The sequence below is a fragment of the Phascolarctos cinereus genome, unplaced genomic scaffold, assembly GCF_003287225.1.
Source record: "Phascolarctos cinereus isolate Bilbo 61053 unplaced genomic scaffold, phaCin_HiC Scaffold_726;HRSCAF=1367, whole genome shotgun sequence".
Classification (NCBI taxonomy): Eukaryota; Metazoa; Chordata; class Mammalia; order Diprotodontia; family Phascolarctidae; genus Phascolarctos; species Phascolarctos cinereus.
Window position 1 is genome coordinate 86279571 of NW_027556098.1, and position 14952 is coordinate 86294522.

Consider the following 14952-nt stretch of genomic DNA (forward strand, 5'->3'; position numbering starts at 1 on the left):
GGACATGGATGGTGGAGGAGATGGAAAAGAAGTAGTTATTTAGGTAGGAGGGGAACTAGAAGAGAATGATATCTTAAAAGTTGATGGTCAGGACGGTCAATAATGTCAGAAGCTGTAGTGATACTTGGAACAGTGGAACAGTGACAACTGAGAAATGGGTATCAGGTACAGCAATTAAAAGTTTGGTAATTAAAAGCAATTAAAATCGGTAACTTCGGAGAGAATCATTTTACTTGAGCAGTGAAATTAGAAATCAAAGTGTATCATTGAGAAATGAAAAGAAAACTGTGAATGGTAGGAGAGACAGAGCATGATAGCTTTCTATTTCTCCCCTCTTCTACCTATATTCTTTTATTTTCAAAATTTATTTTATTTTTTAACATTCATTTAAAAATTTCAGTTCCAAATTCTCTCCCTTCCTCCAGTCCCTCCACCACTCAACTGAGAATGCAAGTAATATGATACTTATTATACATGTGGAGTCATGCAAAAATACGTTTTTATATTAGCCGTGTTGTAAAAAAAAAGCAACAAAAACAAAGAAAGGGAAAAAATATATACTTTATGCACTCAGAGTTCCTTAGTGCTCTCTTGAGGTGGATAACATTTTTCTTCGTGAGTCTTTTGGAGTTGTCATGGATCATTGTATTGATCAGAATAACTAAGTCTTTCACAGGTGATTATTATTGCAATGTTGCTGTTATTATGTACAATGTTCTTCTGGTTCTGCTCATTTCACTTTGCATCAGTTCATATGTCTTCCAAGTTTTTATGCAACTATTCCTTCATCATTTCTTTTATTTTTTTTGTTCTTTTTTAAAATGGTATTTTATATTTTTCTCCCAGTTACCTGTCAAGAAAAATTTTAGCACTTCATTTTTACGTGATTTTGAGCTCCAAATTTTTCTCTCTCCCTTCCTCCCCTCCCCTCTTCTAAAAATGCTAGGCAATTTGATAAAGTGTATGTATGTGCTATCATGTAAAATGTTTCCATATTAGTCACAATCATGAAAGAAAAAACATCAAAAGGGAAAAAAACATGAGAAAGAATAAAATAAGTGAAAAAATATGCTTTGATCCACATTCAGGGTCCATCAGTTCTTTATCTGGATATGGATAGCATTTTTCTTCATGAGTCCTTTGTACTTGTCTAGGATCATTGTATTGCTGAGAAGAGTTGAGTCATTCATAGTTAATCATCATACAATGTTGCTGATATTGTGTACAATGTTTTCCTGGTTCTGCTCATTTCACTTTACATCAGTTCATGTAAGCCTTTCCAGGTTTTTCTGAAATCTGCCTGCTCATTATTTCTTATAGAACAATATTTTTCCATTACATTCATATACCACAGCTTGTTCAGTCATTCCCCAATTGATGGATATCCCCTCAATTGCCAATATTTTGCCACCACATAAAGGGCTGCCATGAATATTTTTGCATGTGTTGGTTCTTTCCCTTTCTTATGATCTCTTTGGAATACAGACCTCCTCATTTCTTTTAGCAGTATTCCATCACAAACATATACAACAACTTGTTCAGTCATTCCCCAACTCTTGCTGCCACAAAAAAGAGCTGGCATAAATATTTTTGTACCTTTTCCTTTTCTTTAATCTTCTGGAAATATGGATGATAACTTTCTATATTAATCAATTATTTCTGTGAACTATGTAGTACTTAGGCTGATTTCAGGCCATTCTGAGATCTGGGATGGAAATATTGAGTGGGTGGAAGGTTGATCCTCTCCCTTTAATCAACATCATTCACAGGCAGGTACAACCCTGGGCAGATGCTGTTGATGGGTTAGGCTTTGTTTCAGGTAAGGAGTTGGCAAAAGATTGCAATCTTTCACTGAGGTGACAGGGCTATGGGAACATGAGGGGATAGGGTCTTATCTACTAATTAAATAAGGCCAAGTGGATGTAGGCTGGAGTGGTCTTACTCCCAGTATGGGTCATGGGAAGAGTAGAGGTGGTACATCCTCTCTAGATTATAGGTAGTCCCTTGACCCCTTAGTAGTTCAACTCTGATAACTAATTTCTTCTTTCTACTCTTCCAGAAGGCCTGCACAGAGAGAAAAGGTCCTTATAAGGTTGGAGACTGTAGAAGTTTATGATTTCCTCCTCTCAATGATAATAGGAAATCCTCTTCCCACTCTGCCCCTCGATTTTGGCAGAGGTACCATTATTTAGTGATCCTCTAGTTTTGCTTCCATCCCACCCCCCATCTCCAGACATTCTTGTAATTTTGGGAGGGACACAGGTGGACTAGGGGTAAATAAGGCAGTATGGCTGAGGCCCCACAGAAACCTGTAACTTGGAAGTGAGTTTGGGATTCCAAGCACTACCCCTTTACTCCAGTACCAAGGTATTCAGCTCATCCTTACACAAAGCTTTAAAGATCGAAGGCCTCCAATTATACAGCTTAGTTTAGGATGCATTTAGGTTGTTGGAGCTCACCAGAACAATGGAAATTTCCCTAGATTCCACAGATTCCATTGTTTACCAGAGAAATTAACTATTGGCTGTCCTACCTCTTCTTCCTTCACCATTATGGATATGGACTTGAAAAGTCAATTTGATGCCCTCTAAATTTAGCATCTCCTGGGCTAACTTGCAGCTTGTTTTCTCCGGTTAATCTACATTTAGAATGTTTTCAATCAACTATTCCTATAGTAATGTTTTGTCTAAATAAACTGCTATCAATTTGTACTGTGAAGCAGTGTAATCAGCAGTGTTGAAGAGGTTTGGATCACTCTGATAAACTCACTACAAAGATGAATCAAACTAATCAGTTTCATCAAAAGTTACGGTTAAATCAAGTACAGTTTCTGGTTGCCATGGAAGTTCTACATGCCTTAGTCCCAACCTCTCTTTTCAGTCTTATTATACCTTATTTCTCTCCATACAAGCTGGCTTTCTTGCTGTTTCTTATACAAGACACTCCATCTCCCATGTCCACGTTTTTGTGCTATCTATTTCTCATGCCTCGGTTGCTTTCCCTCTTAAGTTCTATCTCTTAGAATTCAATTTCCTTCAAAGCTCAGTTTAACCATGACCTTCAAAGTGAAGTTTGTCCTTTTCCCACTGATTTTCCCCATAATTACCCTGTATTTATTTTGAATAGACTTATATATGCAGAGGTTATCTTCCCCAATAGAATTCTAGCCCTTGAAAATAGGAATAATTCCATTATCATTTATTTATCCTTAGTTCCCAGCAAATTGCTGGACACAAAGTAGGTGCTTAATTAATAAAAATAAATATAAATAAAGTGAAAATATAAATAAGTAAAATGTCGTTGAATATTTGACTGGTTGGAATGGTTCATTGGTTGGTCTTACTGACCTGTATAAACATAAATTTTGATTTCAGAGCTAGGACTCAGTGGAGACAAGTGTAAAGAATAGTTTGATTCTTTTTCCCTTTCCTCTCAGTTCAGTTGATAAAGTTATAAAATGTGGTTATAAATGGCCAGGTTTTAATGTAGTAACAAGTTATTAATATCCTGTGAACCCTTTAAGAGGTATGAATATCTCTGTGATTGAGTCAGAATGTGCAACATGACTGTGTAGGAAGATTTAACTGTGCTCTGAGGACCCTAAAAAGGCCAAGTTGTTAACTTCACAGTCTAGTCTAGGCTAGGAGCTATCAGTGGAAGAACTCAGTCCTTAAGCAAGAATCCCACCCTCCATTGGAGGGGTTTTTAGAGTAATCCTACCTTTCTTTAGACATGGAGTCTGTCAGTGGTCCTACTTAGAGGAGATAACTCATCCAACATCTGGAGAGTTAGTCTGAGCATTTGGGGTATAGGAATCAGAGGACAAGGATACAGAATGACAGACACTTAAGACTGAAAGAAGCTTCAGGAAGTGTGACCTGGCACCAGAAAACTGATTCTCATCGATAACTGAGAGTTGGACTACAGAAAGGAATACAGAAAGGAAAGTAAGAATTCTGAGGTCCTACAGTTCTGGACTAACAAGTTGTCTGGGCCACATGAGTTCTCTACATGTATGCCTTATTACCATTGTACTGGAAGTTTGTTACCTCTCTTCCCACAAACATTATATTAGTTACATGGTGCTGGCTAAGTTTATTAAGGGAAAAATTAGCTATTATTCTTACTATATCATCTTAGTTAATTCCTTTGCTAAAAGCTAATGATACCTACTGGATAATTGTTAAGGGGGGAGCACACCAGTGAGGACTCACTAGCTATTTTAGTAAGAGGCATGTCCCATGTGGTACCTTCAGAACTTGTGGAGCTTCTGCTCTTTGGGGACCCAACTCATGAATGTCACATTGGGGGAGTCATCCAGAGTGGGGTTTTAGACAAAGAAGAATCTGCCTAGGTCATTCCATACAGAGCATGCTAGGGGAATTATCAAGTAGTCAGTACTTAATTATCTTGGCTGGTATTTTATTTCAGAAATTGGGAGCTTTCATTGATGCACATGTTTAAAACCACTTTTAAAAGCTAGCCTTAATTTTTGAAGCTGTATGTGCAATAAGGGGTACTTTACATAATAACTTTTTATAAATGGACATATCTTCAATGCCAGAAAATTCCTTTCTCCATTTATTTTGTAACAAGTCAAGTTGTATTGTATGTATGTATGTACACCCATCCATCTATCTATTTGTTAAGAGCAAATGTTCAAAGCCTCAGGTGAATAGTAACATACAGGGGTTGCAATTTAAAAACCTTGCTTAGAAAATGTAGATTTCTCCATTCTTTTAACATTGCATAAACTGTATGAACGAGAATAAAGACCCCAAAGAAATCACCCCAGTGTATCAAAGGCTTCAGCACCAGCACTGTCCTGCTCTCTACCACAATACAGTAAAGCTTTCCCATAGAGCTAATGAGCTACTTGGAAAATGGTTGGAGGTCACTAACAATAACAAGAGAAGTTGGTAAGGTCCTTAATCAGAAAATGATGGCATGTATCTGTCCAAAAATAAATGGATCTGCTAGCAGATGGCCTGCACATTTTACCGCAAAGTCTGAAGTTGTAACTGGGATGCACATGACTTGTGGTAGGAAAAAAATGTATTTTATTTGGTTGTGGTGAAAGTCATTGTAATGTTTTGTTACCCTCAAAAGTCATTGTAATATTTTCTTGCCTTCAAAATGTAATTTTTAAAACAAAAGGTTGCTGTCAAGGTCTTCTGCAATTTCAAGCTTGGGCAACCTTTCAGGGTATTTATTTTTTCAGCACCAAACAGTATGGGAGAGAAGATGATATATATAATCTTAATCTCACACAGCTCAGCTGGTGACAGCTTAATTCAATTAATTCAAAAAACATCTCTCATTTCACCACTTCAAACCTCAGTTTCTTTATCTATAAAATAAAGGATTTGGGCTAACATGGTTTTAACATTCTGTGATCTCTCATTTATAAGATAATTCAACTGAAGAGATCTTTGGACACCCCTGAAGGGCCCAATAATGGACTTCTCTCCTACCAGTAGAGAAGAAAGATAAATGGCTCCATAGTGTTGTCTCCCTCCTTAGAAAAACACACACCCAGCTTTGTCAGAGGGAATCACTTTGTGAAATTAATCCCTTTACGTCCTGTAAACACTGCTGAAGACCCCCAGTAAACACAATTAAAAGAATTTGCAGAATAGATAAACCAAATGGATAGGCCCATAGATTTAGAACTGGAAGGGACCCCAGAGGCCATTGAGTTAAACGCTTTTATTCTATAAATGAGGAAACTAAAGAATAGAATGGTTAAATGACTTTCTCAGGGTCATACAACTAGTAAGAGTCTGTTATGATGGCTTTTGTTTTTGTGTGAGTAATTTTCCATGAAGCCTTATCGTGAGAACTTAATGCACCCACCATGTGTAGGCTACACTTAACCCCTGTAGTTCTTGTATTCAACTGAGGCCACCAAGATGTTGTAGATGAAATAAATTAAAAAGTGCCCTGGGGAATGGATATTTTCTGTATAATGGAGGATTACAGTTTAACATAGATGAAAATGTGTCCACTAGAGAGGCTTTTGCTAGTTATAAAGTATCAAATGTATTTGTTACTGGGGGAAGGGGCATCTAATTTTCATCATAGGCTCAGAACATCATAGAATTATAGTTGAAAGGACCTTGCAGGACACCTAGTCCAATGGGCTTGTTTGACAGATGAGAAAACATGCTATTTTCTTTAAAAATATTACTTTAAACCTAGCAATCACCAGCAAAATAAATAAAAATTCATAAGATCATAAACAAATTTGCAAACTTAAAATTATTTATTATTTATTTAAAATAGTTCAATTTATTCATTGATTTAATTATTTTAAATTATTTAATTTAGTATTAAATAAATATAGTATTGTTATTATTAAATAAACTATTTAAAATAATTATTTTATTAATTTACTTAACTAATTATTAATTAATTTTTTAATTAAAATGATTTACCATTTATTTAAAAAACAGCTTTTAAAAAAGCAACAGAACAACAAGTCCCTATTGATGTCTATGTACCTTTCTAATCTCTTTTTCTTCCGTGTATTTGTGTGTGTAGTTATTATTGTTGTTATTGTTATTATTATTATAGTTCTGATTGTTTCTTCATTATGTATCACTTCAGGTAAGTCTTCTCTTTTTTGTATTCTTTATATTTGTCATTTTTTTCTTTTCTTTTGGTCCAAGCTTGTGATTTTACTGGTATGGAGCACATTTCCAGATTTTACTCAGAGCACATTTCCAGAGAGGAAACTTCCTTTACTAAGGCAGATTGACAGATGATCTTTAATTTATACTATTGGAGAGTTGCCTTGGGGCACTGAGAGTTAAATGACTTGCTTAGAGTCACACAGCCAGTGTATGTCAGAGGAGGGGACTTGAACCCAGTTCATCCTGACTCTATTCTGCTGTCCCTAAGCCATGCTTCTGTTGTCATTTCTTGTGATGTAATAAATATACAAAATCTATTTAGTCATTCCCAAGTCATTTGAGATATGGGTTGCTTCCATTTTAAAAAGAAAATATTATGTATTAAGCCACCATGATACCTTCTACTTGTTCAGGCATAACACTCTTTATGAGAGAGGCAAAGCAGAGATGATAATAGTGGGTCTATTGGGGTGATAAACTATGGATTACTTATTTTGCATATATAACCCAATAAATCAGCTCTTTATTTCATAGTATTTTTCAGCATCAAATTATAGCAGGGAAGAGACAGAGGCATGCCTAGTCTCAGTCTTAGAACCTCTCTAGTGACTTCTTCCTTTAAATCAATTCAATAAGCACTTGTTAGGCACATATGATGTTCCTGGCACTGTGTTAGCACTGGGGCTATGAAGGAAAGGAAGGAAGGAAGGAAGGAAGGAAGGAAGGAAGGAAGGAAAGAAGGAAGGAAGGAAGAAGGAAAGAAAGAAAGAAATCATCCCTATCCTCAAGTAGCCTATGATCTATATAGTGAAAGCTTCGTGTTCATTAGATAAGTAAATACAAAGTAGTCACAGGGTGTGGGCAGCTAGGTGGTAAAGTGGGTAAAGCACTAGTCCTGGAGTCAGAGTGACCTGAATTCAAATCTGACCTCAAACACTTACTAGCTATGTGACCCTGGATAAGTTACATAACCCCAGTTTCCCTCAGTTCCTAATCTATAAAATGGGAACACAGCGGAGAAGGAAATGGCAAACCACTTTACCAAGAAAACTCCATGGACTTGTCAATGGCATCATATAGAGTCGGACATGACTGAACAACAACAGTTTGGGGGTAGAGGTGGAGAGGGGGAAGAGATCACCAATCTCTCATGGGTAGTGGCATTTAAGCAGACTTTGAAGGGAGAGATTCAAGGAATAGAAGGAGGCTCACACAAAGATTCAGAGGAGGAAATGGACCTTTGTGTATGGGAAGCAGGAAGTAGGCCAGACTGGATGGAACATGGAGTATATGAGGGGGAGCGGTGTGAATCAGTCTAGAGAGATAGGCTGGAAAATTAACTGTAGTTCGAAAAGATTTCATTTTATTTCTCTTTCCTGCCTGGAAACAAGCAGGAAAGAACTTGTTGTTCTCCCCAAAAGACACACTGTTATGCCTTCTGGCCTGAACCTTTGCTAGCTGCCAGAAGGGTAGATGACATGCCAATAACTTTAGGTGAAATGAGGGTTTCATCTCTAATAGGAATCACATGGGAGATCTGTTGTCACACAATATGAACACAAATTCCACGGATGGATCATTTTTGTGTGTAAACGAACGTCTTGAAAGAATGCTTGACAAACGAAGGAAGATGAAGAGGCAATTAGAGACTAGAATTACATCAGATCCAGATGAAAGTGATGGGATTCCTGTGTCACTTTTGAATTCATCTACCAAGCCTGTTTCCAATATCATGGGACTATAGGTAGGGAACACTACAGATGCAGTTCTGGAGACCAACATTTCCAGGGAAATATGCCTCGAAAGGAGGAAATTAACTCTTGGCCTTCATCATCAGAACATAGGGGATGAGTGGAAGCACCACGGTTCAGCGCATGCATTGTGGAGCTGACTGGCTGGTGAGGGGCCAAGGCTATCATGTGACATATTAAGAGTCACCTCATCCAACCTTATTATGATCCTACTGAACTTCTGAATAAAAGCATACCAAATAAAATGAATCTTAATTAAAATAAGCAAAAATCTTAGCATAATAAAAGCCCTGAGAGTAGGTGAGGTGTGCTAGATAGGGGACTGGTCTTAGAATTAGGGAAACCTGGCTGCAAGAACTGTCTTTGTCTGTTCAGTGTCTCAGAAAACTCTCTAGAGCAAGGGCTTGGGGGTCTCTGAACTTGTTTTACATATTTTTTTAATAACTGTATTTCAATACAGTTGGTTTCCTATGTGATTTTCATTTCTGCACTTAAAATCACCATTCTGAGAAATGATCTATAGGCTTCATCAGACTGCTAAAGAGGTCCGTGACACATAAAAAGGCTCAAAATCCTGAAAGCATAAGCTGCAAATGAATTGAGCTGCTAGTTATCAGAGGAGTTATTTATTTATTTTCTCACTTTATATGTATGCTGCATACATCTTCATATGTACTTGTAAGCTCTCTCTCTCATTAGGATATAAGCTTCTTGTGAGTCAGGATTACTTCATTCTTTGTACTTGTTTTCCTTGCACCTAATGAGCACTAATAATTATTTGATTGATTGATTAGGGGAGGGAAGTTTCTACACAACAGTTCCCATGTGGATGAAATCCCAGGTTCCCCCTTGCCATACACACACACCTCACTCTCAAAACAAATCAATAATCTGAAGAAGGAAATATGTGACTTTGTCTCACTGAAGCAGTTTCTGCCACATCCAAGTCAAAGAAAATGGGGGAAGGGGAGAGGATGAGTCTCAGAGATATGGACTTTGCCTTTCATTCTATGAAATTCAACAGACACTTCTTCAGTACTTAAGATACTTTGTACAAGGGAGTGTTCTAGAATCTGTGAATGCAAGGCAAAGAGACAAAACAAAGAAACTAGACTTTCCCTCAATCCAACAGAGTGAAAGTTTACCGACAATAACCTCTTTGCACCAGCTTTGGGAGTTCTATGTTTCCTAGTATATATTACCATTCAATTTGCCAAGGTTAACTAGATACTTTTTCTAATTCAATAATTCTGAACTTTTTGGGCAGAAGGACTCTTTTTTTTACATAAAAATCACAGGTATTTACATTAGTATCCATTGCCTGAGAAAATATGTAATGAAAACCTTCTTAGAATGCAATAGGTTTTAATGAAATCATATTTTATTAATTTCAGCTTCATCTACAAATACAAATCTATTTGGAAAATAGTAATACATATATGTGCAAGATATGTTCATTCAGTCTATGGAACATATGTTTGCTTATTTTTTATCCTAGCTCAAGCTGTAAAATTTGTTGGAGCTAAAGATTTAAAAAACAATATTACTAGCATTTGTAGAGTACTCTGAGGTTTGCAATTTGCCTTTATATTAACCCTAGAAAGTAGATACTCCTGTTATCCTTATTTTGTAGATAAAGAAACTAAAGCAGATAGAGGTGAAGTTACTTACCTAGTGTCACATGACTAGTTAATAAATGTATGAGGATGGATTTGAACTCATATCTTCCTGACTTGGAGCCCACTGCTCTACCTACTGCATCATGTAGCTGCCCAGAAATGCAAGGCAATGCTTGGCATACATAGGGGTCCGCAGAGCCTTTATAATAATTATTTGGCTCCCAGAGGCACAAGGCCAACAGGTTGGAACCAATGTTGTGATTGCCTTGATGTGGGCGGTTTTGTAGCCTCTTCCTCAGCCCAAAGAGTTGGGTCCAGAGTGGGACAATGACAGACACAAATCTAGGTTAGAGACAAGCAATGCTCTAACAATCCAGGGTCTGCTGATGTTTTCTGAGCTTTTGCCTTATACAAAATTAGAACATGTTCTTCCCCAAGGATCTTTCTGTATAACTTTCACGCGAAACTCTATCCAATAACATACCTCTTAAAATCTTTGCTTTTTCATCTTGTCACCAATTTGTTTTTTTTTAATTAAAGAATTTATTGTTATCTTTTGGTTTCGTATCATTTTCATTTATGAATATTTTCCTCCTCGGTGTCTCCCCAAAAAGCTATCTATTTTAAAAAGGAAAAAAAAAACTAGCCCACATTATCAGTGGAGCTTGACAACATAGGAAATGTTTCATACTTATCTATCCCATTTCTGTATCTCTGCAAAGGGGACAAGCTCGCCTATTACTATATTTATGATTATCTTTTGAGACTAGGACTCCTTATGTAACTCAGGCTTGAAGCACATCCACCACTCTTTTTTTAAATAAACAATAAATAAGTTTTAAATAAACCAACCTTTGTAATAAATCCTAAAACAGGAAAAATAGCCAACTTTGAATCAGAGAACAAAGGAAGTCCCTTTCTCCCTCTCCACCCCAACCAGGCAGCTTTAGAATCCTTAGAATCCTCTCCATTGAAATAGGAGCTTTGCCTACATGCCCTTTTGACCAGTGGTCCCAAGGTGGTACAGAGAAGCCCAGTCCAGGAGTCTCCCAAGGAGAAATGTTGGTGAGTCCCACCAAGAGGCTTGTGAAGAGGCCATGACCCTGGGAGAGTCCATAGAAGAGCAGACAGACAGAAGGACAGGTCCAGATGGAAGCCCGGAGGCTGGGGAGGGGTCGGGGGAGGTTGGGGTATCCCTGAAGCTCAGAAGGACCAAGGGGAACGGGTGCATCTGCTCACAGGATTGTGCAGTGGCTAAACCCAAAGCTCTTCCTCTCCCAAGCATCTAGTGGCCCTTGAGCTTCTCCTCAGTGTGCATCTGAAGGATCTCTCGAACCAGTTCTTTGAAGGTGTGCTCCATGCCGAGGTCTTGGCCAAGGCTTTCACAAAGGGCAACCTGAGGCTTTTGCCCACTTCCCGAACCCATGTCCAAGTCTACCAGCCAGTGGGCCTCATTGATTTTGTTGGCCATCAGCACCATGGGCACCAGGGTGGTGCCCTTGACCTTTTGTAGCTGGTCTTGGAAGAAATTCACTTCCACAAAGGTCTTAATGTAGTCAATAGTGTAGATGCAGAGGAAGCCTTCTCCCAAGTCCTCACCCTGCTCAAAGTACTTCTCATCTCCTGCCATGGCCAGGATATCCAGCTCACAGGGCTCCCTGTCCACCACTGCCACACCATGGTACAAGTCTCTAGCTGTGGGCTCATACTCAGCCACAAAGCGGTTCTGAAGGAAATGGATGCTCAGCACACTCTTGCCCACACCACAGCTTCCCATCACCACCAGTTTGTACATCTTGGTTCTAACATCTGGCCGATCACCCTTTCTGAATTGTTAGTGGGGCTGACAGGGAAGCCTGGCCAAGGGCCCTAGGTCCTAAAACTGGGAGAGGCACAGAGCCGCAGCTGCCACTCATGGCTGATCCCACTGCTAATTGGCATGGGAACTTTGATCTGCTCCATTTCTGACCTGGGCTAGCCTGAGCCTTCTTGAGCAGCCTGGCATAGCCCTACTCCCCCAGCTCATGGCCACCTAATCAGCTTTAGTCCCCAGCCTTTCCCAGTAGCAGGAATTTCAGGCAAGCTCCACCACACACATCTTGCCAATTATTTTAAAAGATTAATACTTTCTTGAGTGTGGATAATCATTCCCTCAGGGGACACCTATTGTCACCCTCACATGCCTCAGTAGATGGACTTTTTTTTTTTGGCAATTGGGGTTAAGTGACTTGCCCAGGGTCACACAGCTATTAAGTGTCAAGTGTTTGGTCTGAGGCCGAATTTGAATTCAGGTCCTCCTCACTTCAGGGCTAGTGCTAGTAGACAGACTTTATGAGTTGCTCTGACCAGAGAAATTCATTCCTGGTGGTCAGTATTCAAGACCACAGTTACACCAAGGCATCAGAGTGATGTGGGACTATGGATATGGCATTGTTGCATTGGCAGAATGCTCACTCAGTGGGAAAGTTGCTGAAGACGCAGTCTCCATTTCACTGATACCTACTGAATGCCTTCATGGTATGAATTTATGCTGACGTCCTCAGTTTTGCTTTCTCCCCTTAGATTTGGTTGTCACATCAACCAAAATGGAGGAGGCATAAGAGCTTACTCTCTGGGAAGGAAGGAACAAGCATTTATAGTTAGTGCTATGCTAAGAACTTGACAAATTTTATTTCATTTGATCCTTACAACAGCCCTGGAAGGTAGGTGCTGTTATTATCTCCATTTTACTGTTGAAGAAACTGAGTCAGGTAGACATGAAGCAGCTTGTTCAGGTTCACACAGCTAGTGCATAAGATCAGATTTGAAATTGGATCTTTTTTATTCTCTTTTGGTGAGGCAATTGGGATTAAGTGACTTGCCCAGGGTCACACAGCTAGTAAGTCTCATGTGTCTGAGATTGGATTTGAACTCACATCCTCCTGACTCCAAGGCTGGAGCTCTACCCACTGTGCCACCTAGTTGCATCTGAACTTGGGTCTTCTTGACTCCAGGCTCAGCCTTTTATCCACTTCACCACCTAGTTGCCTCTGGGATCAGGCCTAGGTTCACAACTTTCTCCAAGGGGATTCTTGTGACTAATTGTTCCAATTCATCAGTAAACACCAAGCCTATTCACCCATCTCCATTCCTATTCCTCCTAAACAACAAGGTTTATGGATTTGACAAGGAGCCTTTCTGAAATTCTCCAGGCTGGTCCTGAAATGACAGATTGTGCATCTGCTGCCAGGCTCATATTCGAAGCCTTCCAGCTTGGTAAAACCTGCCAGTATGTATTTTTTATTTCACTGGCATTATTTCAAGAACCCAGGGTCACCCCATGCTACAATGAGGCATCAGAATAGGACTGTACTGGGCATGAATTACTTTTTAACTAGGTTCTGTTCTAGAATTTTCACATATTTTGTTTTAGCTATAAATGCCTTGCCCTAACAAGAGGGAAATGTTTCTTCCTTTAAAGGTTTTGCTTCTCACCTTATTTCTAAACCAGGGCTTCTTAACCCTTTATAGTCTCCAAGGCCTCTTTGGCAGTGTGATGAAGCCTTCTCAGAATAATGTTTTTAAATGCAAAAAATAAAATCCACGGGATTATGAAGGAAATAAATTATATTAAAAGATAATTGTCCGTTTTTCTTAAAGTTCATGAACCCCTGGGTAAGAACCCCTGTTCTAATGGAATGGATATACTGGTGTTGTGGTCTTTGGATAACTACTGGTACCATCACTACCAATGGCAGACTCTGAGCAGGGCAGATGAGCTAGACTTTGGCCCAGGAGATGCCAAATGTAGAAGGTCAGTAACAAAGTGAATAAAGAAATATACATTAGGCACCTAGCATGTGTCAGATACTATGCTAAGTTCTGGGGATACAAGGAAAGGTAAAAGACAGCCCATGCTCTCAAGGAGTTCATAGTCTAACAGGGGGGACAACAGACAGCCAACTATGTACGATCAAATTATATTCAGGATTAATTGGAAATAATCAAAAAAATAATCAAAATACAATTGAGGAGGACAGGGCAAAACTTCCTGTAAAAGTGAAGATTGTAGCTGGGAGTTGAATGGAGCCAGGGGAGCCAAGAGGTAGAGATAAGTCAGGAGAATATTCCAGGCATGAGGGGCAATCAGTGAAAATGCACAGAGTTCAGGGATGAAGTATCTTATTAGAGGAACAGCAAGGTCAGTGTCATTGGACTGCAGGGTACTGGGGCGGGGGGGGGTGTGATGCATAAGAAAACTGGAAAGGAGTGAATAAGTTGTGAAGGGCTGTGAATGCCAAACAGGATTTTATATTTGATTCTAGAGGTAATAGGAAGCCTCAAAAGTTATTGAGTAGAGGGGTGGCATAGCCCACTTATAGCAGGGGAACCAAACAGCAAGCTATCCTAGTAGTCTAGGTGTAAGGTGACGAGGGCCTATACTTGGTGGTGGCAGTATCAGAGGACACCAAATGAGTTCCTCAAATATTCAGAGAATTATCTAAGGCCACAGTTATTATTTACTCTTCAAATGGCTTGAGCCCTATTTTTCCTATTGTTTGTTTTTAAAGATAGGATTCTTACATGATAATCACAGGCTTTTAGAGCAGAAAAGGACCTAGAAACTCCTTAATCCAACCTTTTTCTTTGGACTAGAAAACTGAGGTCTAGAGATATCCAATGACTCTCCAAATGTCACACAGCTAGTAGGTGACAAAGCCAGGACTGGCACGTAGGTTTCTTGCATTGTTTTTCCTTCAGGACTACCCTTATATTCTTTGACCCATATAAAGTGGCCCTGACCAATTTTACTTTGCAAAATGTTGCAAATTCATTTATAAATTCCCACTCTAGAGATGGGGCTCCAAAACAGTCCTCAGAGACCAGCCCAACTTAACCATGTTGCCAAGAATGAGACTTTGTTCTTCATTTGGGGTTTTAAAGATCAAAGAAAGGGGTTAATAATTT

At 39.0% G+C, this 14952-nt stretch overlaps 1 pseudogene; it reads right to left on the minus strand.

Moving 5' to 3' along the window:
* Positions 1 to 11290: 11290 nt before the first annotated feature.
* On the minus strand, positions 11291 to 11800 carry LOC110202309 (GTPase NRas pseudogene; annotated as a pseudogene).
* Positions 11801 to 14952: the final 3152 nt, after the last annotated feature.